Consider the following 21,714-nt stretch of genomic DNA (forward strand, 5'->3'; position numbering starts at 1 on the left):
ATGCAAGTTTGGTCAACCCCATGTAAGTTATGGGGCAGTTACAGTACACTTTTCAAAACGTGTTTTTCAGCCCGAAATAAACGCGTTTATTCAGACAACTGAATCCCTATGTAACTGCAAAGCTCAGAAGAGCCCACACACTCAGCTCTTAACCCCAGTGTGCAGAAAGTGTAAAAACATGTTTTTCAGCAGAAATAAACATGTTTCTGCAAGTTTGGTCAACCCCATGTAAGTTATGGGGCAGTTACAGTACACTTTTCAAAACGTGTTTTTCAGCCCGAAATAAACGCGTTTATTCAGACAACTGAATCCCTATGTAACTGCAAAGCTCAGAAGAGCCCACACACTCAGCTCTTAACCCCAGTGTGCAGAAAGTGTCAAAACATGTTTTTCAGTAGAAATAAACATGTTTCTGCAGGTTTAGTCAACCCCGTGTAAGTTATGGGGCAGTAACAGCACTTTTTTCAAAACGTGTTTTTCAGCCCGAAATAAACGCGTTTTTTCAGACAACTGAATCCCTATGTAACTGCAAGGCTCAGAAGAGCCCACACACTCTGCTCTTAACCCCAGTGTGCAGAAAGTGTCAAAACGTGTTTTTCAGCAGAAATAAACATGTTTCTGCAAGTTTGGTCAACCCCATGTAAGTTATGGGGCAGTTACAGTACACTTTTCAAAACGTGTTTTTCAGCCCGAAATAAACGCGTTTTTTCAGACAACTGAATCCCTATGTAACTGCAAAGCTCAGAAGAGCCCACACACTCAGCTCTTAACCCCAGTGTGCAGAAAGTGTAAAAACATGTTTTTCACCAGAAATAAACATGTTTCTGCAAGTTTGGTCAACCCCATGTAAGTTATGGGGCAGTTACAGTACACTTTTCAAAACGTGTTTTTCAGCCCGAAATAAACGCGTTTTTTCAGACAACTGAATCCCTATGTAACTGCAAAGCTCAGAAGAGCCCACACACTCAGCTCTTAACCCCAGTGTGCAGAAAGTGTCAAAACATGTTTTTCAGCAGAAATAAACATGTTTCTGCAAGTTTGGTCAACCCCATGTAAGTTATGGGGCAGTTACAGTACTCTTTTCAAAACGTGTTTTTCAGCCCGAAATAAACGCGTTTTTTCAGACAACTGAATCCCTATGTAACTGCTAGGCTCAGAAGAGCCCACACACTCTGCTCTTAACCCCAGTGTGCAGAAAGTGTCAAAACGTGTTTTTTAGCAGAAATAAACATGTTTCTGCAAGTTTGGTCAACCCCATGTAAGTTATGGGGCAGTTACAGTACACTTTTCAAAACGTGTTTTTCAGCCCGAAATAAACGCGTTTATTCAGACAACTGAATCCCTATGTAACTGCAAAGCTCAGAAGAGCCCACACACTCAGCTCTTAACCCCAGTGTGCAGAAAGTGTAAAAACATGTTTTTCAGCAGAAATAAACATGTTTCTGCAAGTTTGGTCAACCCCATGTAAGTTATGGGGCAATAACAGCACTTTTTTCAAAACGTGTTTTTCAGCCAGAAATAAACGCGTTTTTTCAGCCAACTGAATCCCTATGTAACTGCAAGGCTCAGAAGAGCCCACACACTCTGCTCTTAACCCCAGTGTGCAGAAAGTGTCAAAACGTGTTTTTCAGCAGAAATAAACATGTTTCTGCAAGTTTGGTCAACCCCATGTAAGTTATGGGGCAGTTACAGTACACTTTTCAAAACGTGTTTTTCAGCCCGAAATAAACGCGTTTTTTCAGACAACTGAATCCCTATGTAACTGCAAGGCTCAGAAGAGCCCACACACTCTGCTCTTAACCCCAGTGTGCAGAAAGTGTCAAAACATGTTTTTCAGCAGAAATAAACATGTTTCTGCAAGTTTGGTCAACCCCATGTAAGTTATGGGGAAGTAACAGCACTTTTTTCAAAACGTGTTTTTCAGCCCGAAATAAACGCGTTTTTTCAGCCAACTGAATCCCTATGTAACTGCAAGGCTCAGAAGAGCCCACACACTCTGCTCTTAACCCCAGTGTGCAGAAAGTGTCAAAACGTGTTTTTCAGCAGAAATAAACATGTTTCTGCAAGTTTGGTCAACCCCATGTAAGTTATGGGGCAGTTACAGTACACTTTTCAAAACGTGTTTTTCAGCCCGAAATAAACGCGTTTTTTCAGACAACTGAATCCCTATGTAACTGCAAGGCTCAGAAGAGCCCACACACTCTGCTCTTAACCCCAGTGTGCAGAAAGTGTCAAAACGTGTTTTTCATAAGAAATGAACATGTTTCTGCAAGTTTGGTCAACCCCATGTAAGTTATGGGGCAGTTACAGTACACTTTTCAAAACGTGTTTTTCAGCCAGAAATAAACGCGTTTTTTCAGACAACTGAATCCCTATGTAACTGCAAAGCTCAGAAGAGCCAACACACTCAGCTCTTAACCCCAGTGTGCAGAAAGTGTCAAAACATGTTTTTCAGCAGAAATAAACATGTTTCTGCAAGTTTGGTCAACCCCATGTAAGTTATGGGGCAGTTACAGGACACTTTTCAAAACGTGTTTTTCAGCCCGAAATAAACGCATTTTTTCTGACAACTGAATCCCTATGTAAGTGCAAGCCTCAGAAGAGCCCACACGCTCAGCTCTTAACCCCAGTGTGCAGAAAGTGTCAAAACTTGTTTTTCAGCAGAAATAAACATGTTTATGCAAGTTTGGTCAACCCCATGTAAGTTATGGGGCAGTAACAACACTTTTTTAAAAACGTGTTTTTCAGCCCGAAATAAACGCGTTTTTTCAGACAACTGAATCCCTATGTAACTGCAAGGCTCAGAAGAGCCCACACACTCTGCTCTTAACCCCAGTGTGCAGAAAGTGTCAAAACGTGTTTTTCAGCAGAAATAAACATGTTTCTGCAAGTTTGGTCAACCCCATGTAAGTTATGGGGCAGTTACAGTACACTTTTCAAAACGTGTTTTTCAGCCCGAAATAAACGCGTTTTTTCAGACAACTGAATCCCTATGTAACTGCTAGGCTCAGAAGAGCCCACACACTCTGCTCTTAACCCCAGTGTGCAGAAAGTGTCAAAACGTGTTTTTTAGCAGAAATAAACATGTTTCTGCAAGTTTGGTCAACCCCATGTAAGTTATGGGGCAGTTACAGTACACTTTTCAAAACGTGTTTTTCAGCCCGAAATAAACGCGTTTATTCAGACAACTGAATCCCTATGTAACTGCAAAGCTCAGAAGAGCCCACACACTCAGCTCTTAACCCCAGTGTGCAGAAAGTGTAAAAACATGTTTTTCAGCAGAAATAAACATGTTTCTGCAAGTTTGGTCAACCCCATGTAAGTTATGGGGCAATAACAGCACTTTTTTCAAAACGTGTTTTTCAGCCAGAAATAAACGCGTTTTTTCAGCCAACTGAATCCCTATGTAACTGCAAGGCTCAGAAGAGCCCACACACTCTGCTCTTAACCCCAGTGTGCAGAAAGTGTCAAAACGTGTTTTTCAGCAGAAATAAACATGTTTCTGCAAGTTTGGTCAACCCCATGTAAGTTATGGGGCAGTTACAGTACACTTTTCAAAACGTGTTTTTCAGCCCGAAATAAACGCGTTTTTTCAGACAACTGAATCCCTATGTAACTGCAAGGCTCAGAAGAGCCCACACACTCTGCTCTTAACCCCAGTGTGCAGAAAGTGTCAAAACATGTTTTTCAGCAGAAATAAACATGTTTCTGCAAGTTTGGTCAACCCCATGTAAGTTATGGGGAAGTAACAGCACTTTTTTCAAAACGTGTTTTTCAGCCCGAAATAAACGCGTTTTTTCAGCCAACTGAATCCCTATGTAACTGCAAGGCTCAGAAGAGCCCACACACTCTGCTCTTAACCCCAGTGTGCAGAAAGTGTCAAAACGTGTTTTTCAGCAGAAATAAACATGTTTCTGCAAGTTTGGTCAACCCCATGTAAGTTATGGGGCAGTTACAGTACACTTTTCAAAACGTGTTTTTCAGCCCGAAATAAACGCGTTTTTTCAGACAACTGAATCCCTATGTAACTGCAAGGCTCAGAAGAGCCCACACACTCTGCTCTTAACCCCAGTGTGCAGAAAGTGTCAAAACGTGTTTTTCATAAGAAATGAACATGTTTCTGCAAGTTTGGTCAACCCCATGTAAGTTATGGGGCAGTTACAGTACACTTTTCAAAACGTGTTTTTCAGCCAGAAATAAACGCGTTTTTTCAGACAACTGAATCCCTATGTAACTGCAAAGCTCAGAAGAGCCAACACACTCAGCTCTTAACCCCAGTGTGCAGAAAGTGTCAAAACATGTTTTTCAGCAGAAATAAACATGTTTCTGCAAGTTTGGTCAACCCCATGTAAGTTATGGGGCAATAACAGCACTTTTTTCAAAACGTGTTTTTCAGCCAGAAATAAACGCGTTTTTTCAGCCAACTGAATCCCTATGTAACTGCAAGGCTCAGAAGAGCCCACACACTCTGCTCTTAACCCCAGTGTGCAGAAAGTGTCAAAACGTGTTTTTCAGCAGAAATAAACATGTTTCTGCAAGTTTGGTCAACCCCATGTAAGTTATGGGGCAGTTACAGTACACTTTTCAAAACGTGTTTTTCAGCCCGAAATAAACGCGTTTTTTCAGACAACTGAATCCCTATGTAACTGCAAGGCTCAGAAGAGCCCACACACTCTGCTCTTAACCCCAGTGTGCAGAAAGTGTCAAAACATGTTTTTCAGCAGAAATAAACATGTTTCTGCAAGTTTGGTCAACCCCATGTAAGTTATGGGGAAGTAACAGCACTTTTTTCAAAACGTGTTTTTCAGCCCGAAATAAACGCGTTTTTTCAGCCAACTGAATCCCTATGTAACTGCAAGGCTCAGAAGAGCCCACACACTCTGCTCTTAACCCCAGTGTGCAGAAAGTGTCAAAACGTGTTTTTCAGCAGAAATAAACATGTTTCTGCAAGTTTGGTCAACCCCATGTAAGTTATGGGGCAGTTACAGTACACTTTTCAAAACGTGTTTTTCAGCCCGAAATAAACGCGTTTTTTCAGACAACTGAATCCCTATGTAACTGCAAGGCTCAGAAGAGCCCACACACTCTGCTCTTAACCCCAGTGTGCAGAAAGTGTCAAAACGTGTTTTTCATAAGAAATGAACATGTTTCTGCAAGTTTGGTCAACCCCATGTAAGTTATGGGGCAGTTACAGTACACTTTTCAAAACGTGTTTTTCAGCCAGAAATAAACGCGTTTTTTCAGACAACTGAATCCCTATGTAACTGCAAAGCTCAGAAGAGCCAACACACTCAGCTCTTAACCCCAGTGTGCAGAAAGTGTCAAAACATGTTTTTCAGCAGAAATAAACATGTTTCTGCAAGTTTGGTCAACCCCATGTAAGTTATGGGGCAGTTACAGGACACTTTTCAAAACGTGTTTTTCAGCCCGAAATAAACGCATTTTTTCTGACAACTGAATCCCTATGTAAGTGCAAGCCTCAGAAGAGCCCACACGCTCAGCTCTTAACCCCAGTGTGCAGAAAGTGTCAAAACTTGTTTTTCAGCAGAAATAAACATGTTTATGCAAGTTTGGTCAACCCCATGTAAGTTATGGGGCAGTAACAACACTTTTTTAAAAACGTGTTTTTCAGCCCGAAATAAACGCGTTTTTTCAGACAACTGAATCCCTATGTAACTGCAAGGCTCAGAAGAGCCCACACACTCTGCTCTTAACCCCAGTGTGCAGAAAGTGTCAAAACGTGTTTTTCAGCAGAAATAAACATGTTTCTGCAAGTTTGGTCAACCCCATGTAAGTTATGGGGCAGTTACAGTACACTTTTCAAAACGTGTTTTTCAGCCCGAAATAAACGCGTTTTTTTCAGACAACTGAATCCCTATGTAACTGCTAGGCTCAGAAGAGCCCACACACTCTGCTCTTAACCCCAGTGTGCAGAAAGTGTCAAAACGTGTTTTTTAGCAGAAATAAACATGTTTCTGCAAGTTTGGTCAACCCCATGTAAGTTATGGGGCAGTTACAGTACACTTTTCAAAACGTGTTTTTCAGCCCGAAATAAACGCGTTTATTCAGACAACTGAATCCCTATGTAACTGCAAAGCTCAGAAGAGCCCACACACTCAGCTCTTAACCCCAGTGTGCAGAAAGTGTAAAAACATGTTTTTCAGCAGAAATAAACATGTTTCTGCAAGTTTGGTCAACCCCATGTAAGTTATGGGGCAATAACAGCACTTTTTTCAAAACGTGTTTTTCAGCCAGAAATAAACGCGTTTTTTCAGCCAACTGAATCCCTATGTAACTGCAAGGCTCAGAAGAGCCCACACACTCTGCTCTTAACCCCAGTGTGCAGAAAGTGTCAAAACGTGTTTTTCAGCAGAAATAAACATGTTTCTGCAAGTTTGGTCAACCCCATGTAAGTTATGGGGCAGTTACAGTACACTTTTCAAAACGTGTTTTTCAGCCCGAAATAAACGCGTTTTTTCAGACAACTGAATCCCTATGTAACTGCAAGGCTCAGAAGAGCCCACACACTCTGCTCTTAACCCCAGTGTGCAGAAAGTGTCAAAACATGTTTTTCAGCAGAAATAAACATGTTTCTGCAAGTTTGGTCAACCCCATGTAAGTTATGGGGAAGTAACAGCACTTTTTTCAAAACGTGTTTTTCAGCCCGAAATAAACGCGTTTTTTCAGCCAACTGAATCCCTATGTAACTGCAAGGCTCAGAAGAGCCCACACACTCTGCTCTTAACCCCAGTGTGCAGAAAGTGTCAAAACGTGTTTTTCAGCAGAAATAAACATGTTTCTGCAAGTTTGGTCAACCCCATGTAAGTTATGGGGCAGTTACAGTACACTTTTCAAAACGTGTTTTTCAGCCCGAAATAAACGCGTTTTTTCAGACAACTGAATCCCTATGTAACTGCAAGGCTCAGAAGAGCCCACACACTCTGCTCTTAACCCCAGTGTGCAGAAAGTGTCAAAACGTGTTTTTCATAAGAAATGAACATGTTTCTGCAAGTTTGGTCAACCCCATGTAAGTTATGGGGCAGTTACAGTACACTTTTCAAAACGTGTTTTTCAGCCAGAAATAAACGCGTTTTTTCAGACAACTGAATCCCTATGTAACTGCAAAGCTCAGAAGAGCCAACACACTCAGCTCTTAACCCCAGTGTGCAGAAAGTGTCAAAACATGTTTTTCAGCAGAAATAAACATGTTTCTGCAAGTTTGGTCAACCCCATGTAAGTTATGGGGCAATAACAGCACTTTTTTCAAAACGTGTTTTTCAGCCAGAAATAAACGCGTTTTTTCAGCCAACTGAATCCCTATGTAACTGCAAGGCTCAGAAGAGCCCACACACTCTGCTCTTAACCCCAGTGTGCAGAAAGTGTCAAAACGTGTTTTTCAGCAGAAATAAACATGTTTCTGCAAGTTTGGTCAACCCCATGTAAGTTATGGGGCAGTTACAGTACACTTTTCAAAACGTGTTTTTCAGCCCGAAATAAACGCGTTTTTTCAGACAACTGAATCCCTATGTAACTGCAAGGCTCAGAAGAGCCCACACACTCTGCTCTTAACCCCAGTGTGCAGAAAGTGTCAAAACATGTTTTTCAGCAGAAATAAACATGTTTCTGCAAGTTTGGTCAACCCCATGTAAGTTATGGGGAAGTAACAGCACTTTTTTCAAAACGTGTTTTTCAGCCCGAAATAAACGCGTTTTTTCAGCCAACTGAATCCCTATGTAACTGCAAGGCTCAGAAGAGCCCACACACTCTGCTCTTAACCCCAGTGTGCAGAAAGTGTCAAAACGTGTTTTTCAGCAGAAATAAACATGTTTCTGCAAGTTTGGTCAACCCCATGTAAGTTATGGGGCAGTTACAGTACACTTTTCAAAACGTGTTTTTCAGCCCGAAATAAACGCGTTTTTTCAGACAACTGAATCCCTATGTAACTGCAAGGCTCAGAAGAGCCCACACACTCTGCTCTTAACCCCAGTGTGCAGAAAGTGTCAAAACGTGTTTTTCATAAGAAATGAACATGTTTCTGCAAGTTTGGTCAACCCCATGTAAGTTATGGGGCAGTTACAGTACACTTTTCAAAACGTGTTTTTCAGCCAGAAATAAACGCGTTTTTTCAGACAACTGAATCCCTATGTAACTGCAAAGCTCAGAAGAGCCAACACACTCAGCTCTTAACCCCAGTGTGCAGAAAGTGTCAAAACATGTTTTTCAGCAGAAATAAACATGTTTCTGCAAGTTTGGTCAACCCCATGTAAGTTATGGGGCAGTTACAGGACACTTTTCAAAACGTGTTTTTCAGCCCGAAATAAACGCATTTTTTCTGACAACTGAATCCCTATGTAAGTGCAAGCCTCAGAAGAGCCCACACGCTCAGCTCTTAACCCCAGTGTGCAGAAAGTGTCAAAACTTGTTTTTCAGCAGAAATAAACATGTTTATGCAAGTTTGGTCAACCCCATGTAAGTTATGGGGCAGTAACAACACTTTTTTAAAAACGTGTTTTTCAGCCCGAAATAAACGCGTTTCTTCAGACAACTGAATCCCTATGTAACTGCAAGGCTCAGAAGAGCCCACACACTCTGCTCTTAACCCCAGTGTGCAGAAAGTGTCAAAACGTGTTTTTCAGCAGAAATAAACATGTTTCTGCAAGTTTGGTCAACCCCATGTAAGTTATGGGGCAGTTACAGTACACTTTTCAAAACGTGTTTTTCAGCCCGAAATAAACGCGTTTTTTCAGACAACTGAATCCCTATGTAACTGCTAGGCTCAGAAGAGCCCACACACTCTGCTCTTAACCCCAGTGTGCAGAAAGTGTCAAAACGTGTTTTTTAGCAGAAATAAACATGTTTCTGCAAGTTTGGTCAACCCCATGTAAGTTATGGGGCAGTTACAGTACACTTTTCAAAACGTGTTTTTCAGCCCGAAATAAACGCGTTTATTCAGACAACTGAATCCCTATGTAACTGCAAAGCTCAGAAGAGCCCACACACTCAGCTCTTAACCCCAGTGTGCAGAAAGTGTAAAAACATGTTTTTCAGCAGAAATAAACATGTTTCTGCAAGTTTGGTCAACCCCATGTAAGTTATGGGGCAATAACAGCACTTTTTTCAAAACGTGTTTTTCAGCCAGAAATAAACGCGTTTTTTCAGCCAACTGAATCCCTATGTAACTGCAAGGCTCAGAAGAGCCCACACACTCTGCTCTTAACCCCAGTGTGCAGAAAGTGTCAAAACGTGTTTTTCAGCAGAAATAAACATGTTTCTGCAAGTTTGGTCAACCCCATGTAAGTTATGGGGCAGTTACAGTACACTTTTCAAAACGTGTTTTTCAGCCCGAAATAAACGCGTTTTTTCAGACAACTGAATCCCTATGTAACTGCAAGGCTCAGAAGAGCCCACACACTCTGCTCTTAACCCCAGTGTGCAGAAAGTGTCAAAACGTGTTTTTCATAAGAAATGAACATGTTTCTGCAAGTTTGGTCAACCCCATGTAAGTTATGGGGCAGTTACAGTACACTTTTCAAAACGTGTTTTTCAGCCAGAAATAAACGCGTTTTTTCAGACAACTGAATCCCTATGTAACTGCAAAGCTCAGAAGAGCCAACACACTCAGCTCTTAACCCCAGTGTGCAGAAAGTGTCAAAACATGTTTTTCAGCAGAAATAAACATGTTTCTGCAAGTTTGGTCAACCCCATGTAAGTTATGGGGCAGTTACAGGACACTTTTCAAAACGTGTTTTTCAGCCCGAAATAAACGCATTTTTTCTGACAACTGAATCCCTATGTAAGTGCAAGCCTCAGAAGAGCCCACACACTCAGCTCTTAACCCCAGTGTGCAGAAAGTGTCAAAACTTGTTTTTCAGCAGAAATAAACATGTTTATGCAAGTTTGGTCAACCCCATGTAAGTTATGGGGCAGTAACAACACTTTTTTAAAAACGTGTTTTTCAGCCCGAAATAAACGCGTTTTTTCAGACAACTGAATCCCTATGTAACTGCAAGGCTCAGAAGAGCCCACACACTCTGCTCTTAACCCCAGTGTGCAGAAAGTGTCAAAACGTGTTTTTCAGCAGAAATAAACATGTTTCTGCAAGTTTGGTCAACCCCATGTAAGTTATGGGGCAGTTACAGTACACTTTTCAAAACGTGTTTTTCAGCCCGAAATAAACGCGTTTTTTCAGACAACCGAATCCCTATGTAACTGCAAAGCTCAGAAGAGACAACACACTCAGCTCTTAACCCCAGTGTGCAGAAAGTGTCAAAACATGTTTTTCAGTAGAAATAAACATGTTTCTGCAGGTTTAGTCAACCCCATGTAAGTTATGGGGCAGTAACAGCACTTTTTTCAAAACGTGTTTTTCAGCCCGAAATAAACGCGTTTTTTCAGACAACTGAATCCCTATGTAACTGCAAGGCTCAGAAGAGCCCACACACTCTGCTCTTAACCCCAGTGTGCAGAAAGTGTCAAAACGTGTTTTTCAGCAGAAATAAACATGTTTCTGCAAGTTTGGTCAACCCCATGTAAGTTATGGGGCAGTTACAGTACACTTTTCAAAACGTGTTTTTCAGCCCGAAATAAACGCGTTTTTTCAGACAACTGAATCCCTATGTAACTGCAAAGCTCAGAAGAGCCCACACACTCAGCTCTTAACCCCAGTGTGCAGAAAGTGTCAAAACATGTTTTTCAGCAGAAATAAACATGTTTCTGCAAGTTTGGTCAACCCCATGTAAGTTATGGGGAAGTAACAGCACTTTTTTCAAAACGTGTTTTTCAGCCCGAAATAAAGCGTTTTTTCAGCCAACTGAATCCCTATGTAACTGCAAGGCTCAGAAGAGCCCACACACTCTGCTCTTAACCCCAGTGTGCAGAAAGTGTCAAAACGTGTTTTTCAGCAGAAATAAACATGTTTCTGCAAGTTTGGTCAACCCCATGTAAGTTATGGGGCAGTTACAGTACACTTTTCAAAACGTGTTTTTCAGCCCGAAATAAACGCGTTTTTTCAGACAACTGAATCCCTATGTAACTGCAAGGCTCAGAAGAGCCCACACACTCTGCTCTTAACCCCAGTGTGCAGAAAGTGTCAAAACGTGTTTTTCATAAGAAATGAACATGTTTCTGCAAGTTTGGTGAACCCCATGTAAGTTATGGGGCAGTTACAGTACACTTTTCAAAACGTGTTTTTCAGTCAGAAATAAACGCGTTTTTTCAGACAACTGAATCCCTATGTAACTGCAAAGCTCAGAAGAGCCAACACACTCAGCTCTTAACCCCAGTGTGCAGAAAGTGTCAAAACATGTTTTTCAGCAGAAATAAACATGTTTCTGCAAGTTTGGTCAACCCCATGTAAGTTATGGGGCAGTTACAGTACACTTTTCAAAACGTGTTTTTCAGCCCGAAATAAACGCATTTTTTCTGACAACTGAATCCCTATGTAAGTGCAAGCCTCAGAAGAGCCCACACTCTCTGCTCTTAACCCCAGTGTGCAGAAAGTGTCAAAACGTGTTTTTCAGCAGAAATAAACATGTTTCTGCAAGTTTGGTCAACCCCATGTAAGTTATGGGGCAGTAACAACACTTTTTTAAAAACATGTTTTTCAGCCCGAAATAAACGCGTTTTTTCAGACAACTGAATCCCTATGTAACTGCAAGGCTCAGAAGAGCCCACACACTCTGCTCTTAACCCCAGTGTGCAGAAAGTGTCAAAACGTGTTTTTCAGCAGAAATAAACATGTTTCTGCAAGTTTGGTCAACCCCATGTAAGTTATGGGGCAGTTACAGTACACTTTTCAAAACGTGTTTTTCAGCCAGAAATAAACGCGTTTTTTCAGACAACTGAATCCCTATGTAACTGCAAAGCTCAGAAGAGCCCACACACTCAGCTCTTAACCCCAGTGTGCAGAAAGTGTCAAAACATGTTTTTCAGCAGAAATAAACATGTTTCTGCAAGTTTGGTCAACCCCATGTAAGTTATGGGGCAGTTACAGTACACTTTTCAAAACGTGTTTTTCAGCCCGAAATAAACGCGTTTTTTCAGACAACTGAATCCCTATGTAACTGCAAAGCTCAGAAGAGCCCACACACTCAGCTCTTAACCCCAGTGTGCAGAAAGTGTCAAAACATGTTTTTCAGCAGAAATAAACATGTTTCTGCAAGTTTGGTCAACCCCATTTAAGTTATGGGGCAGTTACAGTACTCTTTTCAAAACGTGTTTTTCAGCCCGAAATAAACGCGTTTTTTCAGACAACTGAATCCCTATGTAACTGCAAGGCTCAGAAGAGCCCACACACTCTGCTCTTAACCCCAGTGTGCAGAAAGTGTCAAAACATGTTTTTCAGCAGAAATAAACATGTTTCTGCAAGTTTGGTCAACCCCATTTAAGTTATGGGGCAGTTACAGTACTCTTTTCAAAACGTGTTTTTCAGCCCGAAATAAACGCGTTTTTTCAGACAACTGAATCCCTATGTAACTGCAAGGCTCAGAAGAGCCCACACACTCTGCTCTTAACCCCAGTGTGCAGAAAGTGTCAAAACATGTTTTTCAGCAGAAATAAACATGTTTCTTAAAGTTTGGTCAACCCCATGTAAGTTATGGTGCAGTAACAGCACTTTTTTCAAAACGTGTTTTTCAGCCCGAAATAAACGCGTTTTTTCAGCCAACTGAATCCCTATGTAACTGCAAAGCTCAGAAGAGCCCACACACTCAGCTCTTAACCCCAGTGTGCAGAAAGTGTCAAAACGTGTTTTTCAGCAGAAATAAACATGTTTCTGCAAGTTTGGTCAACCCCATGTAAGTTATGGGGCAGTTACAGTACACTTTTCAAAACGTGTTTTTCAGCCCGAAATAAACGCGTTTTTTCAGACAACTGAATCCCTATGTAACTGCAAAGCTCAGAAGAGCCCACACACTCAGCTCTTAACCCCAGTGTGCAGAAAGTGTCAAAACATGTTTTTCAGCAGAAATAAACATGTTTCTGCAAGTTTGGTCAACCCCATGTAAGTTATGGGCCAGTTACAGTACACTTTTCAAAACGTGTTTTTCAGCCCGAAATAAACGCGTTTTTTCAGACAACTGAATCCCTATGTAACTGCAAAGCTCCGAAGAGCCCACACACTCAGCTCTTAACCCCAGTGTGCAGAAAGTGTCAAAACATGTTTTTCAGCAGAAATAAACATGTTTCTGCAAGTTTGGTCAACCCCATGTAAGTTTTGGGGCAGTTACAGTACACTTTTCAAAACGTGTTTTTCAGCCCGAAATAAACGCGTTTTTTCAGACAACTGAATCCCTATGTAACTGCAAAGCTCAGAAGAGCCCACACACTCAGCTCTTAACCCCAGTGTGCAGAAAGTGTAAAAACATGTTTTTCAGCAGAAATAAACATGTTTCTGCAAGTTTGGTCAACCCCATGTAAGTTATGGGGAAGTTACAGTACACTTTTCAAAACGTGTTTTTCAGCCAGAAATAAACGCGTTTTTTCAGACAACTGAATCCCTATGTAACTGCAAAGCTCAGAAGAGCCAACACATTCAGCTCTTAACCCCAGTGTGCAGAAAGTGTCAAAACATGTTTTTCAGCAGAAATAAACATGTTTCTGCAAGTTTGGTCAACCCCATGTAAGTTATGGGGCAGTTACAGTACACTTTTCTAAACGTGTTTTTCAGCCCGAAATAAACGCGTTTTTTCAGACAACTGAATCCCTATGTAACTGCAAGGCTCAGAAGAGCCCACACACTCTGCTCTTAACCCCAGTGTGCAGAAAGTGTCAAAACATGTTTTTCAGCAGAAATAAACATGTTTCTGCAAGTTTGGTCAACCCCATGTAAGTTATGGGGCAGTTACAGTACACTTTTCAAAACGTGTTTTTCAGCCCGAAATAAACGCGTTTTTTCAGACAACTGAATCCCTATGTAACTGCAAGGCTCAGAAGAGCCCACACACTCTGCTCTTAACCCCAGTGTGCAGAAAGTGTCAAAACGTGTTTTTCCTAAGAAATGAACATGTTTCTGCAAGTTTGGTCAACCCATTGTAAGTTATGGGGCAGTTACAGTACACTTTTCAAAACGTGTTTTTCAGCCAGAAATAAACGCGTTTTTTCAGACAACTGAATCCCTATGTAACTGCAAAGCTCAGAAGAGCCCACACACTCAGCTCTTAACCCCAGTGTGCAGAAAGTGTCAAAACATGTTTTTCAGCAGAAATAAACATGTTTCTGCAAGTTTGGTCAACCCCATGTAAGTTATGGGGAAGTAACAGCACTTTTTTCAAAACGTGTTTTTCAGCCCGAAATAAACGCGTTTTTTCAGCCAACTGAATCCCTATGTAACTGCAAGGCTCAGAAGAGCCCACACACTCTGCTCTTAACCCCAGTGTGCAGAAAGTGTCAAAACGTGTTTTTCAGCAGAAATAAACATGTTTCTGCAAGTTTGGTCAACCCCATGTAAGTTATGGGGCAGTTACAGTACACTTTTCAAAACGTGTTTTTAAGCCCGAAATAAACACGTTTTTTCAGACAACTGAATCCCTATGTAACTGCAAGGCTCAGAAGAGCCCACACACTCTGCTCTTAACCCCAGTGTGCAGAAAGTGTCAAAACATGTTTTTCAGCAGAAATAAACATGTTTCTGCAAGTTTGGTCAACCCCATGTAAGTTTTGGGGCAGTAAAAGCACTTTTTTCAAAACGTGTTTTTCAGCCCGAAATAAACGCGTTTTTTCAGCCAACTGAATCCCTATGTAACTGCAAGGCTCAGAAGAGCCCACACACTCTGCTCTTAACCCCAGTGTGCAGAAAGTGTCAAAACGTGTTTTTCAGCAGAAATAAACATGTTTCTGCAAGTTTGGTCAACCCCATGTAAGTTATGGGGCAGTTACAGTACACTTTTCAAAACGTGTTTTTCAGCCCGAAATAAACGCGTTTTTTCAGACAACTGAATCCCTATGTAACTGCAAAGCTCAGAAGAGCCCACACACTCTGCTCTTAACCCCAGTGTGCAGAAAGTGTCAAAACGTGTTTTTCAGCAGAAATAAACATGTTTCTGCAAGTTTGGTCAACCCCATGTAAGTTATGGGGCAGTTACAGTACACTTTTCAAAACGTGTTTTTCAGCCCGAAATAAACGCGTTTTTTCAGACAACTGAATCCCTATGTAACTGCAAAGCTCAGAAGAGCCCACACACTCAGCTCTTAACCCCCGTGTGCAGAAAGTGTCAAAACATGTTTTTTAGCAGAAATAAACGTTTCTGCAAGTTTGGTCAACCCCATGTAAGTTATGGGGCAGTAACAGCACTTTTTTCAAAACGTTTTTTTCAGCCCGAGATAAACGTGTTTTTTCAGACAACTGAATCCCTATGTAACTGCAAGGTTCAGAAGAGGCCAGAAACTCTGCTCTTAACCCCAGTGTGCAGAAAGTGTCAAAACATGTTTTTCAGCAGAAATAAACATGTTTCCGCAAGTTTGGTCAACCCCATGTAAGTTATGGGGCAGTAACAGCACTTTTTTCAAAACGTGTTTTTCAGCCCGAAATAAACGCGTTTTTTCAGACAACTGAATCCCTATGTAACTGCAAAGCTCAGAGAGCCCACACACTCAGCTCTTAACCCCAGTGTGCAGAAAGTGTCAAAACATGTTTTTCAGCAGAAATAAACATGTTTCTGCAAGTTTGGTCAACCCCATTTAAGTTATGGTGCAGTAACAGCACTTTTTTCAAAACGTGTTTTTCAGCCCGAAATAAACGCGTTTTTTCAGCCAACTGAATCCCTATGTAACTGCAAGGCTCAGAAGAGCCCACACACTCTGCTCTTAACCCCAGTGTGCAGAAAGTGTCAAAACGTGTTTTTCAGCAGAAATAAACATGTTTCTGCAAGTTTGGTCAACCCCATGTAAGTTATGGGGCAGTTACAGTACACTTTTCAAAACGTGTTTTTCAGCCCGAAATAAACGCGTTTTTTCAGACAACTGAATCCCTATGTAACTGCAAAGCTCAGAAGAGCCCACACACTCAGCTCTTAACCCCAGTGTGCAGAAAGTGTAAAAACATGTTTTTCAGCAGAAATAAACATGTTTCTGCAAGTTTGGTCAACCCCATGTAAGTTATGGGGCAGTTACAGTACACTTTTCAAAACGTGTTTTTCAGACCGAAATAAACGCGTTTTTTCAGACAACTGAATCCCTATGTAACTGCAAAGCTCAGAAGAGCCCACACACTCTGCTCTTAACCCCAGTGTGCAGAAAGTGTCAAAACGTGTTTTTCAGCAGAAATAAACATGTTTCTGCAAGTTTGGTCAACCCCATGTAAGTTATGGGGCAGTTACAGTACACTTTTCAAAACGTGTTTTTCAGCCCGAAATAAACGCGTTTTTTCAGACAACTGAATCCCTATGTAACTGCAAAGCTCAGAAGAGCCCACACACTCAGCTCTTAACCCCCGTGTGCAGAAAGTGTCAAAACATGTTTTTTAGCAGAAATAAACGTTTCTGCAAGTTTGGTCAAGCCCATGTAAGTTATGGGGCAGTAACAGCACTTTTTTCAAAACGTTTTTTTCAGCCCGAGATAAACGTGTTTTTTCAGACAACTGAATCCCTATGTAACTGCAAGGTTCAGAAGAGCTCAGAAACTCTGCTCTTAACCCCAGTGTGCAGAAAGTGTCAAAACATGTTTTTCAGCAGAAATAAACATGTTTCCGCAAGTTTGGTCAACCCCATGTAAGTTATGGGGCAGTAACAGCACTTTTTTCAAAACGTGTTTTTCAGCCCGAAATAAACGCGTTTTTTCAGACAACTGAATCCCTATGTAACTGCAAAGCTCAGAAGAGCCCACACACTCAGCTCTTAACCCCAGTGTGCAGAAAGTGTCAAAACATGTTTTTCAGCAGAAATAAACATGTTTCTGCAAGTTTGGTCAACCCCATGTAAGTTATGGGGCAGTTACAGTACACTTTTCAAAACGTGTTTTTCAGCCCGAAATAAACGCGTTTTTTCAGACAACTGAATCCCTATGTAACTGCAAAGCTCAGAAGAGCCCACACACTCTGCTCTTAACCCCAGTGTGCAGAAAGTGTCAAAACGTGTTTTTCAGCAGAAATAAACATGTTTCTGCAAGTTTGGTCAACCCCATGTAAGTTATGGGGCAGTTACAGTACACTTTTCAAAACGTGTTTTTCAGCCCGAAATAAACGCGTTTTTTCAGACAACTGAATCCCTATGTAACTGCAAAGCTCAGAAGAGCCCACACACTCAGCTCTTAACCCCCGTGTGCAGAAAGTGTCAAAACATGTTTTTTAGCAGAAATAAACGTTTCTGCAAGTTTGGTCAACCCCATGTAAGTTATGGGGCAGTAACAGCACTTTTTTCAAAACGTTTTTTTCAGCCCGAGATAAACGTGTTTTTTCAGACAACTGAATCCCTATGTAACTGCAAGGTTCAGAAGAGCCCAGAAACTCTGCTCTTAACCCCAGTGTGCAGAAAGTGTCAAAACATGTTTTTCAGCAGAAATAAACATGTTTCCGCAAGTTTGGTCAACCCCATGTAAGTTATGGGGCAGTAACAGCACTTTTTTCAAAACGTGTTTTTCAGCCCGAAATAAACGCGTTTTTTCAGACAACTGAATCCCTATGTAACTGCAAAGCTCAGAAGAGCCCACACACTCAGCTCTTAACCCCAGTGTGCAGAAAGTGTCAAAACATGTTTTTCAGCAGAAATAAACATGTTTCTGCAAGTTTGGTCAACCCCATGTAAGTTATGGGGAAGTAACAGCACTTTTTTCAAAACGTGTTTTTCAGCCCGAAATAAACGTGTTTTTTCAGCCAACTGAATCCCTATGTAACTGCAAGGCTCAGAAGAGCCCACACACTCTGCTCTTAACCCCAGTGTGCAGAAAGTGTCAAAACGTGTTTTTCAGCAGAAATAAACATGTTTCTGCAAGTTTGGTCAACCGCATGTAAGTTATGGGGCAGTTACAGTACACTTTTCAAAACGTGTTTTTCAGCCGAAATAAACGCGTTTTTTCAGACAACTGAATCCCTATGTAACTGCAAAGCTCAGAAGAGCCCACACACTCAGCTCTTAACCCCAGTGTGCAGAAAGTGTCAAAACATGTTTTTCAGCAGAAATAAACATGTTTCTGCAAGTTTGGTCAACCCCATTTAAGTTATGGGGCAGTTACAGTACTCTTTTCAAAACGTGTTTTTCAGCCCGAAATAAACGCGTTTTTTCAGACAACTGAATCCCTATGTAACTGCAAGGCTCAGAAGAGCCCACACACTCTGCTCTTAACCCCAGTGTGCAGAAAGTGTCAAAACATGTTTTTCAGCAGAAATAAACATGTTTCTTAAAGTTTGGTCAACCCCATGTAAGTTATGGTGCAGTAACAGCACTTTTTTCAAAACGTGTTTTTCAGCCCGAAATAAACGCGTTTTTTCAGCCAACTGAATCCCTATGTAACTGCAAGGCTCAGAAGAGCCCACACACTCTGCTCTTAACCCCAGTGTGCAGAAAGTGTCAAAACGTGTTTTTCAGCAGAAATAAACATGTTTCTGCAAGTTTGGTCAACCCCATGTAAGTTATGGGGCAGTTACAGTACACTTTTCAAAACGTGTTTTTCAGCCCGAAATAAACGCGTTTTTTCAGACAACTGAATCCCTATGTAACTGCAAAGCTCAGAAGAGCCCACACACTCAGCTCTTAACCCCAGTGTGCAGAAAGTGTAAAAACATGTTTTTCAGCAGAAATAAACATGTTTCTGCAAGTTTGGTCAACCCCATGTAAGTTATGGGGCAGTTACAGTACACTTTTCAAAACGTGTTTTTCAGACCGAAATAAACGCGTTTTTTCAGACAACTGAATCCCTATGTAACTGCAAAGCTCAGAAGAGCCCACACACTCTGCTCTTAACCCCAGTGTGCAGAAAGTGTCAAAACGTGTTTTTCAGCAGAAATAAACATGTTTCTGCAAGTTTGGTCAACCCCATGTAAGTTATGGGGCAGTTACAGTACACTTTTCAAAACGTGTTTTTCAGCCCGAAATAAACGCGTTTTTTCAGACAACTGAATCCCTATGTAACTGCAAAGCTCAGAAGAGCCCACACACTCAGCTCTTAACCCCCGTGTGCAGAAAGTGTCAAAACATGTTTTTTAGCAGAAATAAACGTTTCTGCAAGTTTGGTCAAGCCCATGTAAGTTATGGGGCAGTAACAGCACTTTTTTCAAAACGTTTTTTTCAGCCCGAGATAAACGTGTTTTTTCAGACAACTGAATCCCTATGTAACTGCAAGGTTCAGAAGAGCTCAGAAACTCTGCTCTTAACCCCAGTGTGCAGAAAGTGTCAAAACATGTTTTTCAGCAGAAATAAACATGTTTCCGCAAGTTTGGTCAACCCCATGTAAGTTATGGGGCAGTAACAGCACTTTTTTCAAAACGTGTTTTTCAGCCCGAAATAAACGCGTTTTTTCAGACAACTGAATCCCTATGTAACTGCAAAGCTCAGAAGAGCCCACACACTCAGCTCTTAACCCCAGTGTGCAGAAAGTGTCAAAACATGTTTTTCAGCAGAAATAAACATGTTTCTGCAAGTTTGGTCAACCCCATGTAAGTTATGGGGCAGTTACAGTACACTTTTCAAAACGTGTTTTTCAGCCCGAAATAAACGCGTTTTTTCAGACAACTGAATCCCTATGTAACTGCAAGGCTCAGAAGAGCCCACACACTCTGCTCTTAACCCCAGTGTGCAGAAAGTGTCAAAACGTGTTTTTCATAAGAAATGAACATGTTTCTGCAAGTTTGGTCAACCCCATGTAAGATACGGGGCAGTTACAGTACACTTTTCAAAACGTGTTTTTCAGCCAGAAATAAACGCGTTTTTTCAGACAACTGAATCCCTATGTAACTGCAAGGCTCAGAAGAGCCCACACACTCTGCTCTTAACCCCAGTGTGCAGAAAGTGTCAAAACGTGTTTTTCAGCAGAAATAAACATGTTTCTGCAAGTTTGGTCAACCCCATGTAAGTTATGGGGCAGTTACAGTACACTTTTCAAAACGTGTTTTTCAACCCGAAATAAACGCGTTTTTTCAGACAACTGAATCCCTATGTAACTGCAAAGCTCAGAAGAGCCCACACACTCAGCTCTTAACCCCAGTGTGCAGAAAGTGTAAAAACATGTTTTTCAGCAAAAATAAACACGTTTCTGCAAGTTTGGTCAACCCCATGTAAGTTATGGGGCAGTTACAGTACACTTTTCAAAACGTGTTTTTCAGCCCGAAATAAACGCGTTTTTTCAGACAACTGAATCCCTATGTAACTGCAAAGCTCAGAAGAGCCCACACACTCTGCTCTTAACCCCCGTGTGCAGAAAGTGTCAAAACATGTTTTTTAGCAGAAATAAACGTTTCTGCAAGTTTGGTCAACCCCATGTAAGTTATGGGGCAGTAACAGCACTTTTTTCAAAACGTTTTTTTCAGCCCGAGATAAACGTGTTTTTTCAGACAACTGAATCCCTATGTAACTGCAAAGCTCAGAAGAGCCCACACACTCAGCTCTTAACCCCAGTGTGCAGAAAGTGTCAAAACATGTTTTTCAGCAGAAATAAACATGTTTCTGCAAGTTTGGTCAACCCCATGTAAGTTATGGGGAAGTAACAGCACTTTTTTCAAAACGTGTTTTTCAGCCCGAAATAAACGCGTTTTTTCAGCCAACTGAATCCCTATGTAACTGTAAGGCTCAGAAGAGCCCACACACTCTGCTCTTAACCCCAGTGTGCAGAAAGTGTCAAAACGTGTTTTTCAGCAGAAATAAACATGTTTCTGCAAGTTTGGTCAACCCCATGTAAGTTATGGGGCAGTTACAGTACACTTTTCAAAACGTGTTTTTAAGCCCGAAATAAACGCGTTTTTTCAGACAACTGAATCCCTATGTAACTGCAAGGCTCAGAAGAGCCCACACACTCTGCTCTTAACCCCAGTGTGCAGAAAGTGTCAAAACATGTTTTTCAGCAGAAATAAACATGTTTCTGCAAGTTTGGTCAACCCCATGTAAGTTATGGGGCAGTAAAAGCACTTTTTTCAAAACGTGTTTTTCAGCCCGAAATAAACGCGTTTTTTCAGCCAACTGAATCCCTATGTAACTGCAAGGCTCAGAAGAGCCCACACACTCTGCTCTTAACCCCAGTGTGCAGAAAGTGTCAAAACGTGTTTTTCAGCAGAAATAAACATGTTTCTGCAAGTTTGGTCAACCCCATGTAAGTTATGGGGCAGTTACAGTACACTTTTCAAAACGTGTTTTTCAGCCCGAAATAAACGCGTTTTTTCAGACAACTGAATCCCTATGTAACTGCAAAGCTCAGAAGAGCCCACACACTCTGCTCTTAACCCCAGTGTGCAGAAAGTGTCAAAACGTGTTTTTCAGCAGAAATAAACATGTTTCTGCAAGTTTGGTCAACCCCATGTAAGTTATGGGGCAGTTACAGTACACTTTTCAAAACGTGTTTTTCAGCCCGAAATAAACGCGTTTTTTCAGACAACTGAATCCCTATGTAACTGCAAAGCTCAGAAGAGCCCACACACTCAGCTCTTAACCCCCGTGTGCAGAAAGTGTCAAAACATGTTTTTTAGCAGAAATAAACGTTTCTGCAAGTTTGGTCAACCCCATGTAAGTTATGGGGCAGTAACAGCACTTTTTTCAAAACGTTTTTTTCAGCCCGAGATAAACGTGTTTTTTCAGACAA

Source organism: Lepisosteus platostomus, chromosome 17 (genome assembly GCF_059453375.1).
Source record: "Lepisosteus platostomus isolate fLepPlt1 chromosome 17, fLepPlt1.hap1, whole genome shotgun sequence".
Lineage (NCBI taxonomy): Eukaryota > Metazoa > Chordata > Actinopteri > Semionotiformes > Lepisosteidae > Lepisosteus > Lepisosteus platostomus.